Here is a 26,092-nt window from a genome sequence, read left to right as displayed (position 1 = left end):
TTTGGCATATAAGAGCCTAGTTTTTGCACATAAGCCTCAACTCCTCCAATTCAGATTTTTCATTCGAAGATTGACCTGCACCTCCATGAGTTTGTTGTTGAAGTTGTAGTTGTTGTCTTGGTGAAAATTGTTGCTAAAAACCAGGAGGATTGAATTGCTTATTTCCAAACCGCTGGAATGGCTGTTGCATCACATTCTGATTGTTGCTTCAGCTAAAGTTAAGATGATTCCAGTTGTCAGGATGATAAGTATCTGGAACTGGTTGCTGCGATCTCTGAAAGTTGCTCACAGACTGAGCTGATTCACTAGATATAGCATATTGCTCTGTCGTATGCGAACCTGCACACAACTCACAAACACTGGTTATCTGATTAACACCATAGTTAGCCAGAGAATCGATCTTCATAGATAACGCCTTTAGTTGAGCAGTGATAGCCGTAGCTGTATCCACTTAAGAACTCCTGCTACCTTGCCATGTGACAATCTCTGGTTTGGATACTGACATTTATTAGCAGCCATCAGTTCAATTAGATCATAAGCTTCCTCATAGCTCTTTCTCCATATGCTCCACCTGATTCTGCATCGAGTATGGGTCTTGATTGTGCTCCCATACCGTTATAGAAGCAATTGATGATCATCCAATCAGGCATTCCATGATGAGGACACTTCCTAAGCATATCCTTGTAGTGCTCCCAAGCTTCATATAGAGATTCTCTCGATTGCTGCATAAATTGAGAGAGAGCATTTCTCATTGCAGCTGTCTTCGCCATAGGGAAGAATTTAGTAAAAAATTTCTGATCCTCCCAAGTAGTGATAGAACCTGTTGGTAGAGAGTGTAACCAACACTTAGCTTTATCCCTCAGAGAAAAATAGAAAAGTCTCAGCTTCACAGCATCTTCAGAAATATTGTTGTACTTGAAGGTGTCACAAATCTCGATGAAATCCCTAATATGCATATTAGGATCTTCCGTAGGAGAACCCCCAAACTGGATTGAATTTCTTACCATATGAATCGTACCAGGCTTGATTTTAAAGGTATTATCTGTGATCGCTGGCCTGGCAATGCTAGATTAAATTTTATTGATCTTGGGTTGAGAAAAATCCATCAAAACTTTCGTTGGTGCAGCTGGATCTCCCATTGTAATGAGTACTTGAAACACAAACAAGTAAACCGTGAAAGTAAAACAATCAGAGTCAGTGAACTTTAACGACCACTGATGTCAAGCACATAAACTAAAAATTAACACCGAGTCCCCGGCAACGGCGCCAAAAACTTGTTAGGGCGAAAACACGCGCTAAAAGTACACGCAAGTATACGCGTTCGCAAGTAGTATAAGATATAAATCAGATTCATACCCACAGAGACTCTTTTTAGTTAACTTAAGATTATGCACCTATGCAACAATGGTATGGCTATCGCTCAATGCTAAGATAATAACAAGTTGAGATATTTATAACTAAGATTAAACTAACATGTAATTAACTAAGAATAAAAGTGATTGAATTAACTATATGAGACAAACATGGGATTCTAACTTCATTAAATACTTCATTCAAAGTCATTGTTCTTAACCTTAGCATGCAATGGTGATGACAACTAATAAGATAGCACGAAACTAGTAAACGCCAACTATCGTTGTACGAATACCCTACTACCAGACATCCACAAAAGAGATAGAAGCTGAATAGACACCAATTATGTTGAGACCCTATATGTCTATAGAATTTGACAACATAAAGGTTTATTGAACAAGTTATCTATCGCGATTACATAGGGCAAGTAAGATGGTTAAAATTACCTGTGAATCATGCATAATAAATACATGAACCTATGCTAGCATGGCAAGTTCTAAATCTCTATATTCACTGTCGCTTCAATAGAGATTAACACACTATATTATATGTTAGCTACGCACATAAGACGAATAAGCACAACCAATACTAGGATATCAATCAATCACCACACACCAAGATATTGAAACAAATTAACTATAGAAATCCATAAGTAAATCCGTTAACAAGAGTATAAGATTATAAGGGTTCAAACAACAAGAGTATAAGGTTCCAATGAAAGCATGGTAAATAAACTAAGATAAACTAGGTCTGAAATAACTGAATAATAATAATAAAGTACGTTAACAAGAGTATAAGGTTCAAACAACAAAGAAAACAAGCATCCAAGATTACAACTTAAGCAAAGAATCATAAGTAAAAACAAGATCTTCTTCTCCTTCATTGTATTGTGCTATTGGGTCTTCTTATTGCTCTCCCCTCGCTCCTTGTCATTTAAAATGTCTTTTTATTGGTATATATAAGCCCCTAGTGGACCTGGACCATCAAAATCATCAAATTATACTAAAATCAGGATTCTGGGGCAAAAAGGGCGGGGCGACCACGCTCAAATCAATGCGGGCGTGCTGGTTTTTTTGGCAGAAAGTCGGGGCGGCCATGCTGGTTTTGTGGGTGGCCGCGCAGGGTTTCTGGATTTTTCTGCTAATTTTTATTTTGGCCGTATCTTGAATTCTGTTCATCAGAATTAGGCGATTCAACTGCCCACACGAAGCTGACAATATTCTATTCAACTTGAGAATGGCATAGGCTTCCAATTCTTAGCACTTTTCAACATATTTCCTTAAAAACCCTTTCTTCATTTAACTGATGCCTGAAATGCAATAAGACAAAAACATATCAAAAATACCAACAACTTGAGTCCAAAATACCAACTTAAGCTTGTAATGAATCGTTCCAAGTAGATATAAAATCTACTTATCATCTGTTGTAGAGCTGTACTCATAAGATGGAAAGCCTTGAGTTGAGCTTTGTACACTTCAGTTACAATATCATAAACTTTCTGTGGACTGAGAGTCTTGAAATTGCTTCCCAAAATTGTAACATACTCTTCTCTAAATATTTCCAAGACCTCATCCATGCTCAAGCTAAAGTCCTTATCTAACCAAGCATCCACATTGCCATCCTGTTCAGCCTCACTGATAATTTTCTGCTGCTGTTCTTCAACATCTATTTTGTAGGACAACAAGATGGCTTGATAATCCTGATTGGACATATCAGTTATGAGAAATTATTGTGTGATGTTGGCCAGGCCAGAAAGTTGGTCCACTAGAAGATCATTCATTGTTAGTGGCTAAGCCCGAGCATCCTGTAGCCACTGGAAAATTAAGTGTGGGGGTAATTGAGAAGGGTTTGATGTAGAAGGGATGTCTGTTTGAGTTGAGGTAGATGGTTGGGGTTCAGTAATATTACTTATGACAGATGCCATAGTTTGACTCAAAGTTGGAACTGTGATTGTGACAGTGTATTATTCACCAACAATAGGAACCCTCGAATTGAATTGGAGGGGATTTGACCAAGTTACTGTCATGTACCATGGTCTCAAACCCTTGCTCTTCTTGCAGAGAGCTGACACTTGAATGTTCTTGACTTCCCTCCCCTATAACAAGCTCACTGGAAATTAAACTCCTAGATTCAATTGTTAAGGAAATGTCATCTAGGGTTTTTAGGGGAGTTGTTCCTTCATGAGGAATATCCAATTTAATTGGAGAAGATTTAGATAGCTCCCCCTCAGGAGTACTACCCTCAAACCTATCAATATATGAAGATTGTTTAGCGCATGAAGGTTCTTGAGTAACATTCACAGGGTCTTCAGTTAAAACTGATGAAACCCCTGTGGTTTTGATGGTGTCATCAAGGTCTACCCTAGCTAGTAGCCTCTCACCATCTAGATGTGGTTCCTGAGTGGTGAGCACAGTTTTATGAACCATGTCACTTGATTTTGGCAACACTTGAGAATTAGATTCAAGTATTTCATTGTATGAAGAAGAAATTTTAGAAATAAGATTTGTGAGTTCAGAATTAAGTGTTGGTAGCTCCCCCTGAAAAGACGAGGGAGCTTCAAAAGATTTGCTTTCCGTGTGTGTGCCATCCTTATTCCTTATTTCATACACTTGAATGTATTCAAGTGCAGGTGCAGGCTCTATACAAGGTGCACTAGGGAGATTGCTCTTTTCAATAGAGAAACCATATTGAGAGGATGCTCCTAGAGTCTGTTTGAATCCCTCTTTTTCAACTACATCCTTTTGGGAGAATGCAGAGGTAGCTTGAGTGGTCAACTCAGTTTGCTTTACCTTCTTTGGTTTCTTGACCAGGGTGGACTCTATTTGTGTTTGGTCCTCACCACTCTCATTTATCACAGTCAAAGGTTCCTTCTTTCTCTTTTTTTTACTCACTTCACCCTTTTGGGAGGATAAAATGGTTGGTTTCCTAGCTGCTATTGGTAAAGAAAGAGGGGTCTCAGTTTGGGAAGGCCCCTATTGGTGTTCCTGTGTTTGTTCTTCCACAAGTATAGGAGCCATTACCATACTAGTTATGATTGTAGACCCCATGTCAGGCATAGGGTAAGGGCATGTCCTGAATCTCTTCAACATAAATGAAGTGATTCTAAGACTTATAGTTACCTTGTTCTTTGTAGTAAGTGAGCCAAATAGAATTTTGGACACCTGTTTACAATTGCCTATTTATGTTCTATCTATACGATTAAGTAAATAAATGTCTTGAACTTTATGGTTTAAATTAGACATTATAAACCTAGGAAAGAAAATTTCCTTACCTCTTGTAGTCAAAGGCATCGTGAGCCTTGTGTTTAGTTCCTGCAGAATCAGAAGCCCCACATTTAAGTGTCTGTTGTGAGCCATGGAGAATATCAGCTTCTGGACCACACTTGAAATGTAATTATACCATGTCTTCCTACATGTGAAAGCTCTCACAATGGAGTCAAACATGAATGACCATTCCTTCCTCAAATTCTTCTTGTTCAGGCTAGCTAAGTGATTTTCTCACTGTAGTTGATGAAGTCCATGAACTCAGCTAGCTCATCTTGAGTTGAACATCCACCAGATTGTCAGTAGGGATGCCCAAAGCCATATTGACATTATTCTCTGAAAACTCCACATATTGGACTTGAATGGAGCAGTTAACCACTATGGACATAGCTTGATTCTCTGGCACTATTGTCCTCACCACAGCTGTGTTCCAAAAATCTCTGAGAACATCCAAATATAGAATTGGATTTATAGTTGAGCACCTGCAAAGTATGTTTCAGAAAGGAACTTCACAAAACTCTTGAAGACATCAGATGTTTGGTTTGTATCTGTAAATGCAAGGTAGTTGGTGCCCTCCTTTGGAATAAAAGTTCTAACTGTGTTTGATGCCATTTTAAGTGTTTAAATTTGAGTGGGTAAGAAAAATTAGAGAAAAGAGCTTGAAATGAGAGGAAACGGGTTGGATTTGTAAAAATTAGGTCACTTAGAGATCTCGAAGGCGTAAAGAGGTGTATGTCGAGATGTTTGGGTATTTATAGTAAAAGGTAAATGACTTATCGAGATATAGAAATAAACAGTTGAGATTTGCTTATCGAGAAGTCATATAATAGAATAGATACATATCGATCTATCACTTTCCCGACTCTTATTGAGAACTAGAAAGTGACTTATCGAGATGTCAAACAAATACCAAGTTTGTCCTGAATGGACTGAATTTTTCCAAATTTTTTTATTTGAATAAATCAAAATAAAATCAGAATGATTTTATCAAAAGTATTTTACCAAAATAATTAATTAATTTAAATTATCTCAATTCCAAGTTGTTGATAAATCTAAAATTTATACTTGTAGAGAACTCTGTGAATGATCATTTATCGAGATCTCTACAATGACTTATCGAGAAGTCATAATAATGCATGTCGAGAAGTCTTTCAAAAAGTCAGAAAAATGACTTATCGAGAACTCACTTGAGAAGTCTCAAAATGACTTGTCGAGAAGTCAGTTAGACTTATCAAGAACTCAGTTCTTTATATAATTTTGTTCTTTTTGATTCTGTCTTATGCTAATTTCACATATTGAAAATGTAAATTAACATTTAGACATTTTTCTCAAAATTGAAAAATTCCAAGCTAAATTTTGAATTTTGAAAAATAAATATACAGAGATTTCTGAAATATTTATAACTCATATTCCAGTTAATTTCCAATTAAATCAAATTAATTTTGATTTATTAGAAATCAATATGCTGCAACACATTAGCTGAGTTCTTGCCTTTAGGATGAAGAATTTAGCATCCCAATTTCACCTACTAGTCTAGTAAAAGTAGCTTCATCTAAAGGTTTAGTAAAAATGTCATCTAATTGTTTTTCTGTTGGAACAAAAGTAAGCTCAATAGTACCATTTACAGCATGTTCTCTAATAAAATGGTACCTTACATCAATGTGCTTTGTTCTAGAATGATTAACTGGATTAGCCACAATAGATATAGCACTAGTATTGTCACACATAATTGGAATTTTGTGTAACACTAGGCCATAGTCCATTAGCTGATTTCTAATCCATAGCACTTGAGCACAACAACTTCCAGCAGCATTATATTCAGCCTCAGCTGTGGAAGTTGACACAAATTATTGTTTCTTGCTATACCAGGATACAAGTCTTTATCCAAGAAATTGACAGCTTCCACTAGTGTTCTTTCTGTCAACCCTGCATCCAGCAAAATATGCATCTGTGTATCCAACAGCTTCAAATCCTGTTCCCATAGAATACTATAATCCTAAGTTTGGAGTCCCCTTTAAGTATCTGAAAATTCTCTTTACAGCCATTAAATGTGATTCTTTTGGATTGACTTAAAATCTTGCACACAGACATGTTACAAAATAATGTCTGGGCAACTAGCAATCAAATACAGCAAAGATCTAATCATTCCTCTATAACCTGAAATATCTACACTTTTACCTTTCTTATCTTCATCCAACTTTGTAGCTGTAGACATAGGTGTAGATGCAGGTGACCAATCAACCATACCAAAATTCTTCAATAAATATTTAACATACTTGGTTTGGATGATGAAGATTCCATCACTTTTTTGAATGACTTAAAGTCCAAGAAAGTAACTTAACTCTCCCATCATACTCATTTCATATTCACTCTGCATGAGTTTTGAGAATCTTTGACATAGCTTTTCATTAGTAGAACCAAAAATGATATCATCCACATAAATCTGGACTAGGATCATATCACCACCATGCTGCTTGTAGAAGAGAGTCTTATCAATAGTTCCTATAGTGAATCCATGTTTAAGCAGAAATTCTGACAATGTGTCATTCCAAGCTCTAGGTGCTTGCTTTAGTCCATAGAGAGCCTTTAGAAGTTGGTAAACAAAGTTTGGAAATTCAGGATCTTCAAAGCCAGGTGGCTATTGCACATAAACTTCTTCTTTTAACTCACCATTTAGGAATGCACTCTTTACATCCATTTGATACACTTTAAAGTTTAAGTGTGCAGCAAATGCAAGAAGATCATTATTGCTTCAAATCTTACAACTGGAGCAAAAGTTTCATCATAATCAATTCCTTCCTCCTGTGAGTAGCCTTTTGCAAGCAACCTTGCTTTTTTTTTCTAGTTACAATCCCATTTTCATCCATTTTGTTCCTAAACACCCATTTTGTTCCAATTATACTCATGTTCTTAGGTGCAGGAACCAACTTCCAAACTTTATTTCTTTCAAACTGATTTAGCTCTTCTTGCATAGCAGATATCCAGTCAGGATCAAGTAGAGCTTTCTCAACTTTCTTAGGCTCAACTTATGAAAAAAGCATGCATGTAGACATTCATTAGCAGTTGCACTTCTAATCCTCACTCCAACATTTGGATCACCAATAATTGCTTCTCTTGTGTGACTCTTATCCTATTTCCTGGTGTGAGATTGTTGACTTAAATTTTTTGCATCTTCTTCACCATTGGAATGACTTGTTGAACTTTCTCCTCTTTCTCCCCCTGAATTTGTGCTACCAAATTCAGGTGATTGAGATGAGCTTCCATTCTCATGATTCACTTGTTCATTTGACTCTTCATCCATTCTGTTGTTTGTGTTGACTTTAGCTTCATCTTCAGAATCACTATCAATGTTGAGATTTTCAAATTTAAGGGCCTCAGCTTCATTATTATCAAGGCATTCCAAGCTTGGACACTTGTCATCATCAAAATTTACATCTTTGATTTCCATAATTTTCTTTTTTTCAAGCACATAAACTTTGTAGGCAGTTCTCTCCAATGAATATCCCAGAAATATTGCTTCAAAAACTTTAGAGTAAAATTTTCCCACATATTCAGAGTTGTCTTTTAGAACATAGCACTTGCTTCTAAATACATGAAGATGCTTCACAATAGGCTTCCTTTTTGATAAGATTGAGTAGGGTAATTTTGCAAGATTCTTGTTAATGAGAGATCTGTTTTGAGTATAGCATGCAGTGTTGACAGCTTCTTCCCAAAAACTTATTGGCAGTTTGGCATCTTACAGCATTGTTCTCGTAACCTCTACTAGTGTTCTGTTCTTTATCTAACTACCCCATTTTGCTGAGGTGTTCTAATAGCTGAGAATTCTTGAACAATGCCCCTGTCTTTGTAGAATTCAATTAAAGTTGCATTTCTGAATTCTGTGCCATTATCACTCCTCAATCTCTTTACACAATTCTGATCTTCAGCCTGCTTCTCAATCTTCTTGATGTGTTCAATTATGATGTGTGGCGTTTCATCCTTAGAATGCATAAATTTTACCCATGTTTACCTTGAGTAGTCATCTACCATCACAAGTGCATATTTCTTCCTTGAAATTGATAAGACATTAACTGGTCCAAATAAGTCCATGTGGATAAGTTACAAAGATGCACTTATGGAATTCACAGTTTTACTCTTGTGACTTGATTTCTTCATTTTTTCCTTTTTGACAAGCCTCACAAACTTTATTTTGAGCAAACTCAAGATTAGGCATATCTCCCACGAACTCCTTTTTCACCAGGCTGTTGATTGCTTTGTAATTCAGGTGAGAGAGATTTTTGTGCCACAATTTGCTTTTCTCTACAGATGCCTTGGTGTAGAAGCAACATATTCCTTCCTTATTTCCTGAGTGTAAATCTGCAACAAATAAGCTTCCCTTTCTTGCCCATTTCAAAGCAATTTCACCATTTTTTTGATGATTATTGAACAATCTCCTTTGTCAAATGCAACATTGAATCCTCTATCTGTGAATTGACTGACACTCAGAAGATTCATTTCTAAACCAGCCTCCAGTGCTACATCTTCAATGACAACATTTCCAGAAACTAAATTCCCATATCCCATTGTGAATCCTTTGTTGTTATCTCCAAAAGTCACCAATGGGCCATCCTTCTCCTCAAACTGTGATAGCATGGCTTTATCACCTATTATATGTCTTGATCATCCAGTGTCTATGATCCATATGAATCTCTTCATTTTTGTTTGCACACAATGAGGATTAAGTGTGTTTAGCTACCCAAGCAGTGTTGGGTACTTTCTTCTTGCTAACAGGATTTGCAGAATTAGAGTGTGTTGATTCAGAATAAATAGTGTGAACAGATTGTTTTGCATTTTTATTTTTGTCTGTAGATCCAAAATTAACAGATTTCAAATCTACTCTCAGTTTATGACAACTTGTCATCACTTTCATGTTGCAAGGTATGCAGTTAAATTTGTCACAAAATGAGTAAGGGTCTTCTGCATTTGCTTCACTGTACTTGCAGGCTCCCACTTTTTTCTTGCTAAAATCCTTTTTACAAAGGTGAGTTAGATGATTTGTTGAGCCACATTTATGACATTTCTTTCTGGGGGCATCTGCAACAAATGCAAAATTGTTTCTTTTGTTTACTCTTATCTTGCCATTGCTATTCTTTTTTATCTTTCCTGTATTCTCAGTCTTGACTTCCTTGACATGTGTCTTAGGGATTTGGTTAACCATGAGCTTCTTCTTTCTTTCAGTAGCAGGAGTGGTTTCTTCATTTTTCATTTCTTTATCTTCATCTGCAAGTTCTTGCTTGATGACCAACTCCTCTTCACTGAAATTGACTTTACATGCCTTGAACATAGGTGACTCCACTTTCCTTAGCATAACAGGGACATCTTAATTGCAATTACTTTGCCTCTGTCACTTTCAGTTTTTTTACTGTTGTTCGTATCATAGTCAAGGCCAATGGTTATGTTAACACATGGCTTATTTTTCTCATGGTACTGACCAACTAACTGAGAAGCATTTCTGAAAGACTTCAACTTCACTTCATTCTTTTCTATCTTTTCCCTCAACACAACTTCTATTTTACTAGCATACTTCAGCTTGTTCTTCAAATATTCATTTTCCTGCTTGACAGTTTCAAGCTCAACAAGCTGCAACTCCAAATCTTATTTCTCAATCTCAAGCTTCTCATTAGCTTTTGACAGCCTACTAACCTCCTCAGTAGCTATCACCATGCTAGTTTGGATGTGGAACATTTCTATGCTCATCTTTTCAACAATATCTTTATATTGACTTGTATTTAAATCAATAGTGGTAAAAGTTGGTACCTCTGTTTTTGATGAGGATGACTCTCCTTGCTCTATGGCCATGAGTGCATAGTTTCCAAATTCCTTATTGTCATCATCATCATCAGTGTCATCCCAACTTTTTCTTTCTGCAATAGAAGCTTTACCAGATTGTTTCTTCAAGAGAGCTTCATACTTTGCCTCCAACTCCAGATAGGCTTTATCTTTCTTCACCTTCCTCGGCTTCCTGCATTCAGTAGAAAAGTGGCCGAATTCATCACAATTGAAGCACCTTATTTTAGATTTGTCAACATGTTAGGTCACACACACTGTAGAGGGGGGTGAATACAGTGTATAGCAAAATCAAATCGAACTCTAATAACTCAAGTAACAGAAAACAAACTTTATTCAAAACAATAAACTCTATTACAGTATGGAACTGTCCTCTCTCAGTGATGAACAAATATCATGAGAGCTGCTAGGGTTACAATGAATAATCTTCTCGATAATGATAACACTTATAGTGTAAACCCTATGTCTGTGTTTATATACTACACAGTTACAAGATAATCGCTAATTGATATGGAATATAATTCTGCTTCCTAAAATATATCAATCAGATATCTTTTCTTCCAAGTATTCCATTCTTCACGGAATTCCTTCTTCATGCATATCTCTTCTTACGTTTGTCTAGATCTTCTCTTCCTGTAAATCAGCTGCCTTCCTTATCTGAATATTTCCTTTAAGTCCTGATATTATCTTCTGATAAATATCTCCTGAACATTAAGTACCGATGACTTAAGTTCTGACTTCAGTATAAGTACTGATTTCAGTTAAGTACTGATTTGTCCTGTTTAAGTAAGACCTGAAAAACTAAACATAAATCATATTAGTCATGACATTATCAAATATATCTAACAATCTCCCCCAACTTGTAAATTAGCATAATATACAAGTTTAACAGATATTTGATGATGTCAAAAACATTAAGTACAAATGCATGAGAATTTGACTAGATAACTACAACTTACAGTCCTTAAAGCTTTACCAACTTTAACTTCTGATAACAACTTCAGTCTGTATACATATCATAATTTGAGCAGTTGTAGATCTTGACTTGGCTTCACTTTCTGATCTCTCTGATGTCAGGAGTTGTTCTGAGATAGTTCTTTAACAAACATCTCTCAGTATATCTGAGTTCATCAATTATCCTCCTTTTAGCATCTTTAAGTTCTGCAGAATCTTCACCAGTTTGGAAGATTGCAGCCCTGAGATCATTAATTTTAGCTTTCCTTATGTCCTGATCCAGTCTGATCAAATATGCCTTGTTCGACTCAAGATTGAATTCCACAGCCTTGTAACCCAGAAAGGTAGTTATAATCTTAGCAGAGTTAGGCTTCATTTCAACAATATCACCCTTGTGATCTCTGTACTTTGGAAGATATGTGCTATCAGACTTTACAGTATAAAGCCTTTTCTGTCTTTGAATTTGTCTCTTCAAATAGTTTGCAACACTTTCTGTTATTTTGTCATTCACTTGAAGTAAGAATAATACATGTTCCAATTCTTCAAAATACTTCAGTGGAATGGCATTTTCCCTTATATGATAAACCCTACCATCTGTCATGAAGTACAACAAGATGTGTTCTCTCAAGTAGGTATGATAAACCATATGTACAGATTCTAGTTGATTCAATCTTTCAGGAGTTGCTCCAATACCTGGTTCACTTAAGGAAGTTAGATCATTGGTTGTGTTCTGTATTCTTCTTTCATCAGTACTACCCAATCCAGATTTATCTCTTGCTTCCTTTCCAGTAACCACTCTTGCTTCAAAACCACTTGCAGTAGTCTTCAAAGGTTGAGTCTGTTTGGCTTTGGTGTAGGAGTATCTTTGAAGGTTTAACATGAGCAATATCAGAGGTTACTTTTGATTTATCTTCTGATATCAAGTTAACTTGAGCTATGTCAGAGGTTACTTGCTTCTTTGAAATATCAAAACTAACTATATCTTTACTCTGAACAACTTGAGCCATGTCAGAGGTTGTCTTAGAAATTTTTCTTGAAGTCAGAGCAAGATCAGCATCTTCAACAGTAATTTCTTCATCCACAGGAGGCACATAAACCTTGATAGGTTCACCAACTTTCTCTTTGCCCTTGGACCTTGGATCTATCTGCAATTGTGATTTAGCCTTGGTTGCTTCAGGATTTGTTCTTTCTTTTATCACAATGCCTTTGGCCTTTGAAAGTTTCTTTTTACCAACAGAAGCTTCAGATTTAGAATTGACTTTTTCTGACTTAAGTCTAACTTCTTCTTCCATCAGACTTTCCAAGTCCATTCCTGGATTTTCTTTCAGAAATAACTGTCTTGATATTTCTTTATCAAGATCCAAAAGTTCATCAGAACTTATCCTTTTACCAGTAGCAGAAGTAATTCTTTTTCCAGCATCAGAACTTGTCCTGTGACTTGTAATTTCAGCTCTTCTTGATGAGAAACTTCTACCTTGACCATGACCTCCACCCATTCCAGAGTTTCCCTGGTCATCTTTTTCATCATCCTTCCCCTTCAGTGTCTTTACAGTTTTGCATTTAGACTTAATTACTTTCTCCCCCTTTTTGGCATCAGCAGGTAAGAGAAGAGAGACAAGCAATGCCACTGAGGCTTGGATTTCATCGAGCTGAGAAGCTTGATTTTTCAAAATATCATCAATCTGAGACTGTTGCTTCTCTTGGGTCTTCTCAATGTAAGCAACCCTGTCAAAGGTAGGTTGGAAGAATTTTTTCTTATCAATTTTCTGAGTCGTTTCTTGCTTGAGCAATTCTTCCTGAATTTTATATAACTCTGCATGAGTTGTTGAATGGAGACCTTGCAGATGTCTAGTACTCAATGCAGTGCCTCGAAGCTGTGTCTTGAAATCATCATTAATTAACATTTCATCAGCTTTTGCCAAGTGCTCAGCAAGAATCTTTTCAGATGGAACAAAGGTAACTAAGTTCCATTCCTTAGTCCACTCCTGTCCTCTAGGAGTTTCACTCCAAGGTACCGGTGCTTCTCTTGTAACAAACTTCTTAACTAGTTCAAATTTATGAACAATTTATTGAGATGCATATCCTGAAGGACCAGCTTCATCAGCATCTGCATTAATAGCAGCATTACCAGTATCATCAGTATTTGAAGCATCAGAACTGACAGAATCAGCATCTTCTGATAAAACAACAGTATGAGAAGCAATTGAGGCTTCAGCATCATCCTCTAAGTGCTGATCTGTTTCTAAGTTCTGATCAACAGCCATATCCTGATGCTCACCTATATTCTGATCATCAACATCTAGATGCAGAGAAGGTGTTGTAGACAATTCTGGAGTTTGAGCAGCATCAGGAAAAGGTGTTGTTGATGGATTAATTACTGTTGGAGCTTCTAAGTAGAGAACCTCAGGCACAACCAGGTTGTGAATATCAATTTCAGCACTTGTGCCTGGGTCTAAAGGAGATACAGTTTCATGTACAGGAGACACAGATGGTGTGTTTGCCTTATCTGTAGCAGCTTCCTAAGTTGGGGACAATGAAGAGGGAGATGCAGTAGCTTCAGGAAATTCTGGTTCTTTTAAGATCAGAGATTTCTGATCTCCTTCCTTAGCTGCTGCTTCCTCATCATCTGAAGCTGGCCTTTTAGCTCTCTGTGTCTTGTATCTCTTTGAAGGTGGGGATTCCTTGGGAGGTTCAGCAGGAGTCATTCTTCTAAGCCTTTTGAGAAGCTTAGATCCCCCAATTCCAGAATCCTTCTGAGAAGGGACCTTCTCAGCTTCTTTAACAACAAGTTCTGATGCAGAAACCTGTTCCCCACTGTCTAACTCATCTCTCAGAACAATCCTCCTTCTCTTCTATGGTGTCTGAGGAACAGTCTTTGTCCTCTTGGGCTTGGAAGATGAAGGCTTCATAGTAGGTGCTGAGGATGAAGGTTGAGCTGTCTGTGAAGGTGTGAGATAAGTTTTGAGATATGTTCTGAGAGAGGGTTGAGGTATAGATGTATGTGTGGTATATTCTGATGGTTGGTGTGGTGTTTGGGATGTGATGGTAGGTTGAACATCAGGATAAACAGATCTATAGGTTTGATGATCAACATTTACCAGGATCTGTTTTACAGACTGAGGAATCTGTAAAGGTCTAACCACCGTTTTCTTAAGGTTAGCATTTACGAAGTCATTAAAGGCCCGTTTTGCAAGTTTAAAGGTGGAAATAAGTCAGTGGTAGGTTGGGGTTCATCAGCACAATGTAAATTATATATAAGCTGATAGAATCTAGCAAAGTAGACAACATTCATATCCTCTGTCATCCTATCCCCTATAAAACCTAGCACAACACTTGCAAAATCAAAATGAGTTTGGTTAATAATAGCATACCCGATGTGCTAACTCATTATTGGAATGACATCAAAGTTGGAACACTTATTTCCGAAGACTTTAGTGATGCAGTCGAAGAAAAAGCTCCATTCCTTTCTGATATGTGCTCGTTTTAACTGTCCAAGCTTAGCCAAACTCTGCTCATACCCCAAATTGGCCATGAGCTGCTGTAGAGCTGGTTCCTCCGGTGTTGAGAAAATGCAGCCTTCTGGTAAATGTAAAGCCTTGCGAACTGTTCCAGGAGTTACCACATGCTCATCATCATTGACTTCAAAAACAATGCTGGGAGTACCAGTTGCACCACTATTATCAAAATGCCCGGTCCGCCAAAACGTCAGAACTTGTTGGCTTGAAAAGACTGAAGGCTGAGTCAATGCTTACCCAATTTCACTGTGTGCAAGAAGATCTTGCAAAAAATGCAACTCAGATGGAGCTTCATCATGGTTTAAGATTGCAGCATAGTTGTTGGGAACAAACTTGGCTCCATCTATGATCAAATCCTTAGGTGCCATGAGAAAAATTGAGAATTAAGTTTGCCTGTAAGGTGTTTGAGAAATTGTCTGTATGAAAACCAATGTCAGGAGATGAGAGAGAGTAAAAGTAAAGAAAGAGAGATAAAGTTTAAAAGTAAATAAAAGATTGTATAATCTTCTCTCTCTCTTACTTATACATGGTTAAAAAAAATAACCGTTGGACACCTGTCAGACATGCAGCAATAATGAATAGTTAATGGGCACGGAAAACAGTAATCATTATGTATCACATGCAGTTTTTCAAGGAAAAACCGTTCCACTTACCAAGTTATCCCATTAATTGAGGTAAGTCAGTTTTAATTCAAAATTTAAACTGTTCCCACTTATTTAATCATTGTCACTGCAAAACCAATATTCTTTAAAAATATTCAAGTGTGAGAATGACCAAAAAAAATAAATCAAGTAAACAAGTACTGACATTGCAGAATCAGAACTTAATTTATATCAGCAATTAAGATGGTCATTAGAATATGGATATATCAGGATTTGAAAATGCAGTAAAATTTGATACACCGTAGAGACAAAATCTTGCAGAAATAAGAAATTCCATTAATATATTAAGAGAATACATCCATGAAATTGAAATTACATCAGAACATTACAAGACTGTCCTAAGCTTCTAAACCTAACATCAACAGCTTTTTTCCTTGGCTAAGAAGCTGGACAAAGCTGACGATGAAGTAAAACAGGAAGAAGAAAACTAATTATTTCTTCTTCCGACTCTCTATAAAAAGAATAGCGAGTCGAATGATTCACTCTTGTTGGCGGAGAGCTTCCATCCTTTCTTCCTCCAATCGCTCCAGATGGCGATAGTAGTCCATGTAAAAGAACAGGAGGTGTGTGAGAACCTCCTGGGGAACCGAGTCCCAAATCTCATCAGGAATGACAGTTACATGCCATTCCTGTTGCCAGTTCTCACATCTCAACTCCATGTTGAAGGTCTCATAGTTTAAAAACATATTGTAGTTAACCATGATTGTGTTGGTATGAAGGAAAATAGAGTGAGTATGTGAGAAAAGAAATGATGTATAGGCTGATTTGAGGTGTTGGTTTATATAGGCAATAGAATGCCAGGAGACGCAAGGAAATTTAATGCTGACAGGTAGAAATAATTCTACCTCATCTCCCTAGACTGGGAAGAAGAAAAACAGGCATTGGAAGTGTAAAACAGGGTTTAATGCACACAAGAAACAAGTAAATATTACTGTGCATGTACGTGTTCCACTAACCCTAATTATATTGACTGTTAATATTCTACCCAAACATATTCTGAATTAAAATAAGACTGTTGCAGATTTTAACCACAAATAAGTCAAGTAAAGAATCAGAATTTAATATCAGCACTTAGACTTATATCAGAACTTAACAGTCATCAGAACATAATTTCTTAACTCAAAAAGTGAATGCCTATTTCCGTAATTCTTCACACAAATTCTGATGTTGATTCTTCAGAACTTAATCATCAGAACTTCCATTAGAACTTGTCCTCAGAATTTATGCAATTTGACACATAAACGATTCATCTAAAACAACATTGAACGCCACAGTAATTTTTATCATTCATATGGAGTGTAAGTGTGTGCATTAAGCAAAATATCAGACAAAGAGTAAAGTCTGATTCACTTCAGTACATCTTAGAAATAAGGCATAACTAAGAACTTTACTTAAAATATGTCATTATTCTGAGGCCTACTTTTGAATGAGTTCATGCATGAGTCCACCTCAGCTGTTGTTGTGCTTATTTTATGCATCTTTTGAAATTCCATTTTACAGTGGCTTCTCAGTGTAAGTGAGTTACGACTGCTTATCAGAATTTATGCTATTATCAGAGTATTTCTCCAGTAATCATAGAGTGTGAAAAGTCACCAAGAAAAATATTTATTTTTTCTTTTTCTGATGCATATTACTTAATACCAGCAATGCACTTGGGTCGTCCCTTCCACATTTTTACTCTAGATCTCAAAGGAGTACCTGATTTTTATTCCTTATTTCTTTTCCTTTTTTCTTTTGATAAGTGAGGTTTATCAGCACTTAGTACATTCAGCAGATTTACTAACATCAGAACTTAACATATGAGAAGCATTATTCTAGTTTTTGACTTAGTAATAAGATATACAAAGTAAACTTCACTAAGCTCAATATCAGAATTTGCTTGTGTCAATAGATTTCCACATAAATAATTACTTCTAACATGGGATCTCTGGTATGTTAAAGACTACTGGACAACATCTAGCACAGTTATCCTCATAGGATTGAATAGTCAGAGAAACAATTAGTTCACTATCAGAGTTTAGAAATTCACATCAGACAACAGTCAGTACTTAAGCAATTTTCAATTAAGCACATAATACATAAAGAGAGTAATTTCTGTAAATACTGATCATAAAGTCTGATGCATCAGAACAAAACTAAGCAGATTTAGTGAAAGAACCTGAAACCATTCCAAGTTCATTTACCAATCTTGTAAAAGTAGCTTCACATAGTGGTTTTGTGAAGATATCTGCTAGTTGTTGATCTATTGGAACAAAGTGCAATTCCACTTTACCTTCATCCACATGTTCCCTTATGAAGTGGTACCTAATGCTGATGTGCTTTGTCATTGAGTGTTGAACTGGATTACCTGTCATAGCAATAGCACTTTGATTATCACAGTAAATAGGGATTTTATCATATGTTAACCCATAATCCAGTAACTGATTCTTCATCCAAAGAATCTGTGCATAACAGCTTCCTGCAGCAATGTACTCTGCTTCTGCAGTTGATGTGGAAATTGACTTTTATTTCTTGCTAAACCAAGAAACCAATCTGCCTCCAAGAAATTGACAGCTTCCACTTGTGCTTTTCCTGTCAATTTTACAACCTGCAAAATCTGCATCTGAGTAACCTATTAGTTTAAAATCTGATTCTCTGGTTACCACAATCCCAGATCAGCTGTTCCTTTAAGATACTTGAAAATTCTTTTCACAGCTATTAAGTGAGGTTCTCTTGGATCTGCTTGAAATTTTGCACAAAGACAGGTGGCATACATGATATCAGGTCTACTAGCAGTTAGATAGAGTAGAGAGCCAATCGTACCTCTATAATCAGTAATATCTACTGATTTACCAGTATCCTTATCCAGTTTTGTTGCAGTGGCCATGGGAGTGGATGCACTTGAACAATCTTGCATTCCAAATTTTTTCAGCAAATTTCTGGTGTACTTGGTTTGATAAATAAAGGTGCCTTCTTCATTCTGCTTGACTTGAAGGCCCAGAAAATAGCTAAGTTCCCCCATCATACTCATTTAATATCTTGACTGCATTAGTTTGGCAAACTTCTTGCAAAGTCTATCATTTGTAGAACCAAAGATGATATCATCAACATATATCTGAACCAGAAGTAAGTCCTTTCCATGATTAAGGTAGAACAGTGTTTTGTCTATAGTTCCTCTGTTAAATCCACTTTCCAGAAGAAACTGAGCTAATGTCTCATACCATGCTCTTGGAGCTTGCTTAAGGCCATAAAGTGCTTTATCAAGCCTGTAGACATGATTAGGATATTTGGGATCTACAAATCCCGGAGGTTATTCAACATATACTTCCTCCTCCAATTCTCCATTGAGAAAAGCACTTTTCACATCCATTTGAAAGACAGTAAACTTTTTGTGAGCAGCATAAGCCAAAAATATCCTTATGGCTTCCAATCTAGCAACTAGTGCAAATGTTTCATCATAATCAATTCCCTCCTGTTGAGAATATCCTTTTGCAACCAACTTTACCTTATTCCTTGTAATTATGCCATCACTATCAGTTTTATTTCTGAACACCCACTTTGTACCAACAACAAATCTGTTCTTTGGTCTTGGCACTAGGGTCCAGACTTTGTTTCTTTCAAATTCATTTAACTCTTCCTGCATTGCTTGCACCCAATCAGCATCTTGAAGAGCTTCTTCCACTTTCTTTGGTTGAGTCTGAGAAAGAAAAGAATTGTAAAGACATTCACTTGAAGTAGCTGTTCTAGTTCTGACACCTGCATCAGGATTTCCAAATATTAAGTCAGGTGTATGTGATTTAGTCCACTTCCTTGCAGATGAAAGGTTTTCTCTAGAACTGGATGCTCCCCCATGATCCATGCTATCTTCATCAACATTTTCTGATGCTCCCCCTGAAACTATGCTCTCTGAGTTGGATTCTTCAGAAATTAAGTTTTCAGAATTATCAGAACTTGGCTTATCAGAACTTGACGAATCAGAACTTGAAGATCCAGATGTATGTTCTGATGCTTCTTGAGAAGTGGTTGTATCTTGAGTATGCTCCCCCTGCATAGGTGCATCTTCCTTTGGCGTAGTCACCACAGTTTCAATAACATCAGAGTTTAATCCATCAGAGTTTGCAGTATCAGGATTTAGACTGTTAGGATTTTCAGTATCAGAATTTAAGTCTTCATTTTCAAATCTCAGCTGATCATGATCATTGAAATCTTCAAGTCCAGTAATCTTCTTATCATCAAAAGAGACATTGATAGATTGCATGACCACTCTTGTTCTCAAGTTATAGACTCTGAAGGCTTTTGTGGAAAGTGGATATCCAACAAAGATTCCTTCATCAGCTTTTAGATCAAATTTGGATAGCTGTTCAGGATGAGTCTTAAGAACAAAACACTTGCATCCAAATATATGAAAATACTTCAGATTTGGCTTCTTTTTCTTCACCATCTCATATGGTATCTTTCCTTGCTTGTTAATGAGTATTGCATTCTGAGTAAAACAAGCAGTCTACACAGCTTCAGCCCAGAAATAGGTTGGAAGCTTTGCTTCATCAAGCATTGTACGTGCAGCTTCAATGAGAGTTCTATTCTTGATTCCATGGTTTTTGCAGAACTCTTCCATTATCAAATTCTTGAACTCAGTACCATTATCACTTCTTATTATCTTCACTGAATCTTTGACCAATTTATCCAGTTGCTTGACATGATCAATCAAGATAGATGCAGTTTCACTTTTTGTGTGCAAGAAATACACCCATGTGTATCTGGTGAACTCATCCACTATGACCATAGCATATTTCTTCTTTGCAATAGTCATGACATTTACTGGACCAAATAGATCAACATGTAGTAGGTTATAAGGCTCAAGAATTGATAATTCAGTCTTGCTCTTGAATGAGGATTTCCTTTGTTTAGCCTTCTGACAAGAATCACAAAGGCCATCAGGAGCAAATACTGACTTTGGCACTCCTCTCACAAGATCTTTCTTGACTAATTCATTTATATTGTTGAAATTTAAATGAGAGAGTTTCTTGTGCCAATTCCAGCTTTCTTCAATTGATGCTCTACTCATCCGACAGATTGCAGAACCATTAGTACTTGTTGAAAGCTTGGCTTCATAAATGTTACCATGCCTGTATCCTTTCAGAACAACTTTGCCTGTAGATTTACTTACAACTTCACAGTGTTCTTCAAAGAAATCCACATGATAACCTCTGTCACAGATTTGACTAACACTCAGCAGATTGTGTTTAAGTCCTGAGACCAGAGCTACTTCTTTAATGATGACATTCCCAAGATTGATATTGCCATATCCCAATGTTTTTCCAATGTTGCCATCTCCATAAGAAACACTTGGGCCATCCTTCTCCATAAAGTCTGATAGCAGGCCTTTATTTCCAGTCATATGTCCTGAACATCCACTGTCCAGAACTAGGATGTTTTTCCTGTTGCCCTGCAATCACAAAGACCACTAATGATTAGTTTTAAGGACCCAGACTTGCTTGGATCCTTTGGCCTTATTAAGTTTGTTAACATTTGCAGCGGATTTAGCATCAGAGTTTATGTTAACATTTTTCTTATCAGAATTTACACTATCAAACTTTGAATCAGAACTTACACTAGAAGGAACAATGGTAACTTTCTTTAAAGAAGGTTTTATTTGATAATAATCATAGGACAAACTATGATACTCCTTACAAGTATAAATGGAATGCCATAAACTACCACAATGAAAACAAGGATTTTGTGGCTTATATCTAACAGACTGACTCTTAACTCCTGACTTTGAAGGTAAGGAGTTTTTGTTCTTATTCTTCCTGCAAAAAGAAGCCAGATGGTTAGAGCTTCCACAGTCATGACACGTTTTTCTAGGAGCACCAGGAACAGGCTTATAATCATTGCTTTTATTCACACCTTCCTTTCCATTCCTATTTTTCCTAGGTGATTTTACCTTGTTTACATTCTTAACATCTTTCAGCTTATGCTTAAGCTGCTTCTTTGTCATTAAGCCTACATTTACTTCAGTTGTCTTTTCCTATTTTAGTTTGTCAGAAGTTAATTCCTTTTTAACTTCTGATTTCTCAGTATCAAACTTTACAGCTACAAACTTAACAGGTTTTAACTTTGGTTTTTGTTTAACAACTATAGGCTTAATATCTACAGTTCCTTTATCATTCTTATGCTCTCCATAATCTAAGCCCTCTTTCCAGTTTTCACTACTTAACAAATTCTGAGTTGTTCTGCCAGAGTTAGTCCAAGTCCTGATAATCTCTCTTTCCTTTTCTAACTCAGCTTTTAGAGATTCATTCATTTTAAGCACTTCATCCCTAACATAGAAAGCATCATCTCTATCTTTCTGAGTTTGATGGAACATGACTAACTCTTTTTCTAAATAATCATTCCTCTTTTTACAAGTAAGATTTTCAGAAGTTAATCTTTCACATGTTAAAGTTTGATCTCTATAGCTAATGAACGTGGTTTTAAGATATCTTCTCAACTCATTAATATCATCAGTATGAAAGGCATAAGTAGTTTGAGGTACCTAACTCAGCAGCTTCAGAACTGCTTTCAGCACTTGCCATATCAGCATTTGCCATCAAGGCATAATTCTCCTCACTTTCAGAATTTGAGGTGTCTGTCCAGCTTTTGTTCTTTGTGACAAGAGCCTTGCCTTTGTCACTCTTCACTTTCTTGCAATCAGGAGATATGTGGTATTTCTCACCACAGTTGTAGCATTTGACATTTGTATAATCTCCTCTGTCAGACTTTCCTCCTTTGCCCTCAGATTTTCTGAAATTCTTCTTATCAGAACTTGCACCTTTCCTGGAAAACTTCTTTCCCTTCCTGAACTTTCTGTATGCAATCTTTGTGATTCCTTTCACCATAAGGGCACACAACTTCATCATCTCTTCATCAGCATCCGTCTCAGGCAAGCTTTCAGATTCTGAGTCATCATCACTATCAGAACTTGATGACTCAGTATCAGACTTTGCGAAGAGAGCTTTACCCTTGCCTTTCCTTGAGGTAGCTGCCTTGGGGGATTCTTCTTCAGCCTTAAGAGCAACTGTCCTTGACTTTCCTCCTTTCCTCTTGTTTCTTTGTTCCATCTCAAGTTCATGAGTCTTGAGCATCCCATAAATTTCATCAAGAGTCGTTTCATCAAGATTATAGTTGTCTCTTATTGTTGTTGCCTTCAAATCCCAGCTTTCAGGAAGAGTCAACAGGAATTTAAGGTTTGAATCTTCAAGGTCATACTCCTTATCAACCAGTGACAAATCATTCAAGAGTTTGACAAATCTATCATATAAATCAGTCAATGACTCATTAGCCTTTGAGTCAAAGTGTTCATACTCTTGAGTGAGTATTGTCTTCCTGTTCTTCTTAATCGTATCAGTTCCCTGACATCTTGTTTCCAAGGCATCCCATATCTCCTTTGCAGTCTTGCAGTTTATTACCCTGTTTGACATTACATTATCAATGGCACTATGCAGTAAGTGTCGTTACATTATCTGATACCACTTGTTAGGTCACACACACTGTAGAGGGGGGTGAATACAGTGTATAGCACAATCAAATCGAACTCTAATAACTCAAGTAATAGAAAACAAACTTTATTCAAAATAATAAACTCTGTTACAGTATGGAACTGTCCTCTCTCAGTGATGAACAAATATCACGAGAGCTGCTAGGGTTACAATGAATAATCTTCTCGATAATGATAACACTTATAGTGTAAACCCTATATCTGTGTTTATATACTACACAGTTACAAGATAATCGCTAATTGATATGGAATATAATTCTGCTTCCTAAAATATATCAATCAGATATCTTTTCTTCCAAATATTCCATTCTTCACAGAATTCCTTCTTCATGCATATCTCTTCTTACGTTTGTCTAGATCTTCTCTTCCTGTAAATCAGCTGCCTTCCTTATCTGAATATTTCCTTTAAGTCCTGATATTATCTTCTGATAAATATCTCCTGAACCTTAAGTACCGATGACTTAAGTTCTGACTTCAGTATAAGTACTGATTTTAGTTAAGTACTGATTTATCCTGTTTAAGTAAGATCTGAAAAACTAAACATAAATCATATTAGTCATGACATTATCAAATATATCTAACACAACAGATCCAGTCTTGTAGTCACTTTTGCCACCAGGAGTGTACTGTCCCTTTCCTTACCAGCAGCTGTCATTGTTAGATGTATGTCCTTTAATCTTGAAGAACTTTGGCCTTTTCACTTTAATATTAGAGAATTTCCTGGCCAGATAAGCCATGGATTGATCTAACTCATCCAGTTCATCTAATGTATAGAACTCATTTTCTTCAAGTTCCAAAATAACTTGCTTTATTGGTTCCTTGTTCTTTTGCTCAATACTTGAGACAGCTGGAGTCTGGATCGCTAGTTCATCATCAAATGACTTGTTGTCATTAACAACTAGTGCACTTGTTCCATCAACAATGTGCCCTTGACCAGTTCTTAAGGATTTTCTTTGAATCATTTCCAGTTTATATATTTTTAAAATCCAATATAAAACCTTCAGTGTTATCTTGCTCAAGTCTCTTCCTTCTCTTATGGCTGATATTTTCCGTTCAAGATGGTCAGGAAGGGTGAGCAAAAACTTCAAGTTAACCTCCTCAGCTTCATAGTATTTGTCATGAAGATGGAAGTCTTTAATCAGCTTATTGAATCTTTCAAATACATCAGTAACACTCTTATTTGGTTTTGCCATAAAACCCTCATACCGAGACACCGGTATTCTCCTTTGATTTGACCTAACTTCCTCTGTACCTTTACACAGTATCTCAATCTTCTCCCAGATTTGTTTGGCTGCGTCATAGTTGACAATATTGTTGTACATCACATTGTCAAGTGACTCTATCATAATTAATTGTAAGCCACTGTCAAGGGAGACTTTTTCATTTTCAGTTTCTGTGTATTTTGAAGGATCTTTAGGACCATAATGAGCTGGGATGACCATGTCTCCATCTGTTGACTCTTCAATCCTTTCCAAAGGAATAAAAGGTCCATTCTTCAGAATCTGGATGTACATAGGGTTGACCATCCTTAGAAATAACATCATCTTTTTCTTCCATAATGTATAGTTGATTTTATCAAAGGATGGTATCTTGATACCGCTTATCTTTTGTGTATTCATTCTTCCAAGATCTTGATATGTTTACTTTCAAATTTTGCTCTGATACCACTTGTTAGATATTGAATACAACACATTGGGGGGGGGGGGTGAATGTGTTTTGGATATTTTTAAGCCTTTTTTGATTTGTTTGGTTGTGTGAACAAAAAGTATAAGAGATGCAGTTATATTATGTTAACAGAAATAAACTAGCAAACACAATATTTCAAAACTCACTTAATTTTGTATTAAAATCAAGTCATGTCATGCTACAAATCCTAGGTTCTTTGTAAGTAAAGAACTCCGCTTCTATCTTGAGAGAGTACATGAAAATCTAGATCTGTTTGTTACTTCTAAAAATAAAAGACCGGTATTTATTTTATAGATTAGTAAACATAGGTTTATACAATATGCAATAAGATGTACTAAACCCTAATTTAAGTTATCTCTAAAGCTTTCCATTTTTGGCTATGTAAATCCTTGCAAATCTTGTAGGTTTGTGACCTTCCTTTGTCAGTTAATCTTGGCCCTTGATCTTGCACTCTTCAAACTGCTTTTTTAGACTTTTCAATCTAAGTGATTAGATCGTTTATTGATTGATAATCTTGAATCTTTAACTGGTCCGCATTATGTACTTGAGGTTCATATTGTGATCTCCAATTTGTTCTATAGAGAACTGACATCTTGATAAGTATAATGGCTTATCGATATCTTTGAGTTCTCTATAAGTGTCTTTGACTTGTCAAGGTCTCTCAGTTCTCTATAAGTGAACTTGGCTTGTCGAGGTCTCCAAATCTGTGCATATAAAAATGACTTGTCAATATCTCTGAGATCTCTATATGCATTTTGACTTGTCGATATCTCTGAGATCTCTAATGAGAATTTGACTTGTCGATATCTCTAATCTTCATGTCTTCATTTTTCCTTGTCGATATCTCTGAGTTCTCTATATGTAGAAATGACTTGTCGATATCTCAGAGATCTCTATATACATTTTGACTTGTCGATATCTCTGATGAGAATTTGACTTGTCGATATCTCCAATCTTCGTATCTTCATTTAACTTGTCGATATCTCCAAAACTTCTCTATAAGACATTTTGGACTTCTCGATAAGTCATTTTGGAGTTCTTGAATGACTTCTCTATATGACTTGATCTGTGACTTGTAGATTTCTTGACTAAGAACACTTTTCCTAAAACAGATTTATTCAACTCTAATCTTCTTCACCTTTTCTCTGAGGCATGATCTTGTTGATCTTCTTCTAGAGTTTATTCTTAGCCTTGAGATTGTTCACGGAAAAATACTCAAATCCGATCTTTAGCAACTTTACAGACTCAAGTAATATAATATAAAATATAGATTTAGATTATCATACAACTAATTATAAGGGCTGTCAATTTGACTTA

At 36.3% G+C, this 26,092-nt stretch overlaps 1 non-coding gene across 1 annotated transcript; it reads left to right on the top strand.

The window, feature by feature from the left end:
- The first annotated feature begins 648 nt into the window (after positions 1 to 648).
- Positions 649 to 755, top strand: LOC141699489 (small nucleolar RNA R71). The gene has a single exon (XR_012565949.1). It is a non-coding gene; the product is annotated as a small nucleolar RNA R71 (small nucleolar RNA).
- The last annotated feature ends 25,337 nt before the right edge of the window (positions 756 to 26,092 follow it).

The sequence above is a fragment of the Apium graveolens genome, chromosome 11 (genome assembly GCF_009905375.1).
Source record: "Apium graveolens cultivar Ventura chromosome 11, ASM990537v1, whole genome shotgun sequence".
Classification (NCBI taxonomy): Eukaryota; Viridiplantae; Streptophyta; class Magnoliopsida; order Apiales; family Apiaceae; genus Apium; species Apium graveolens.
The sequence above is the reverse complement of the archived record's forward strand: the minus strand, read 5'-3'. Positions and strand labels throughout refer to the sequence as shown.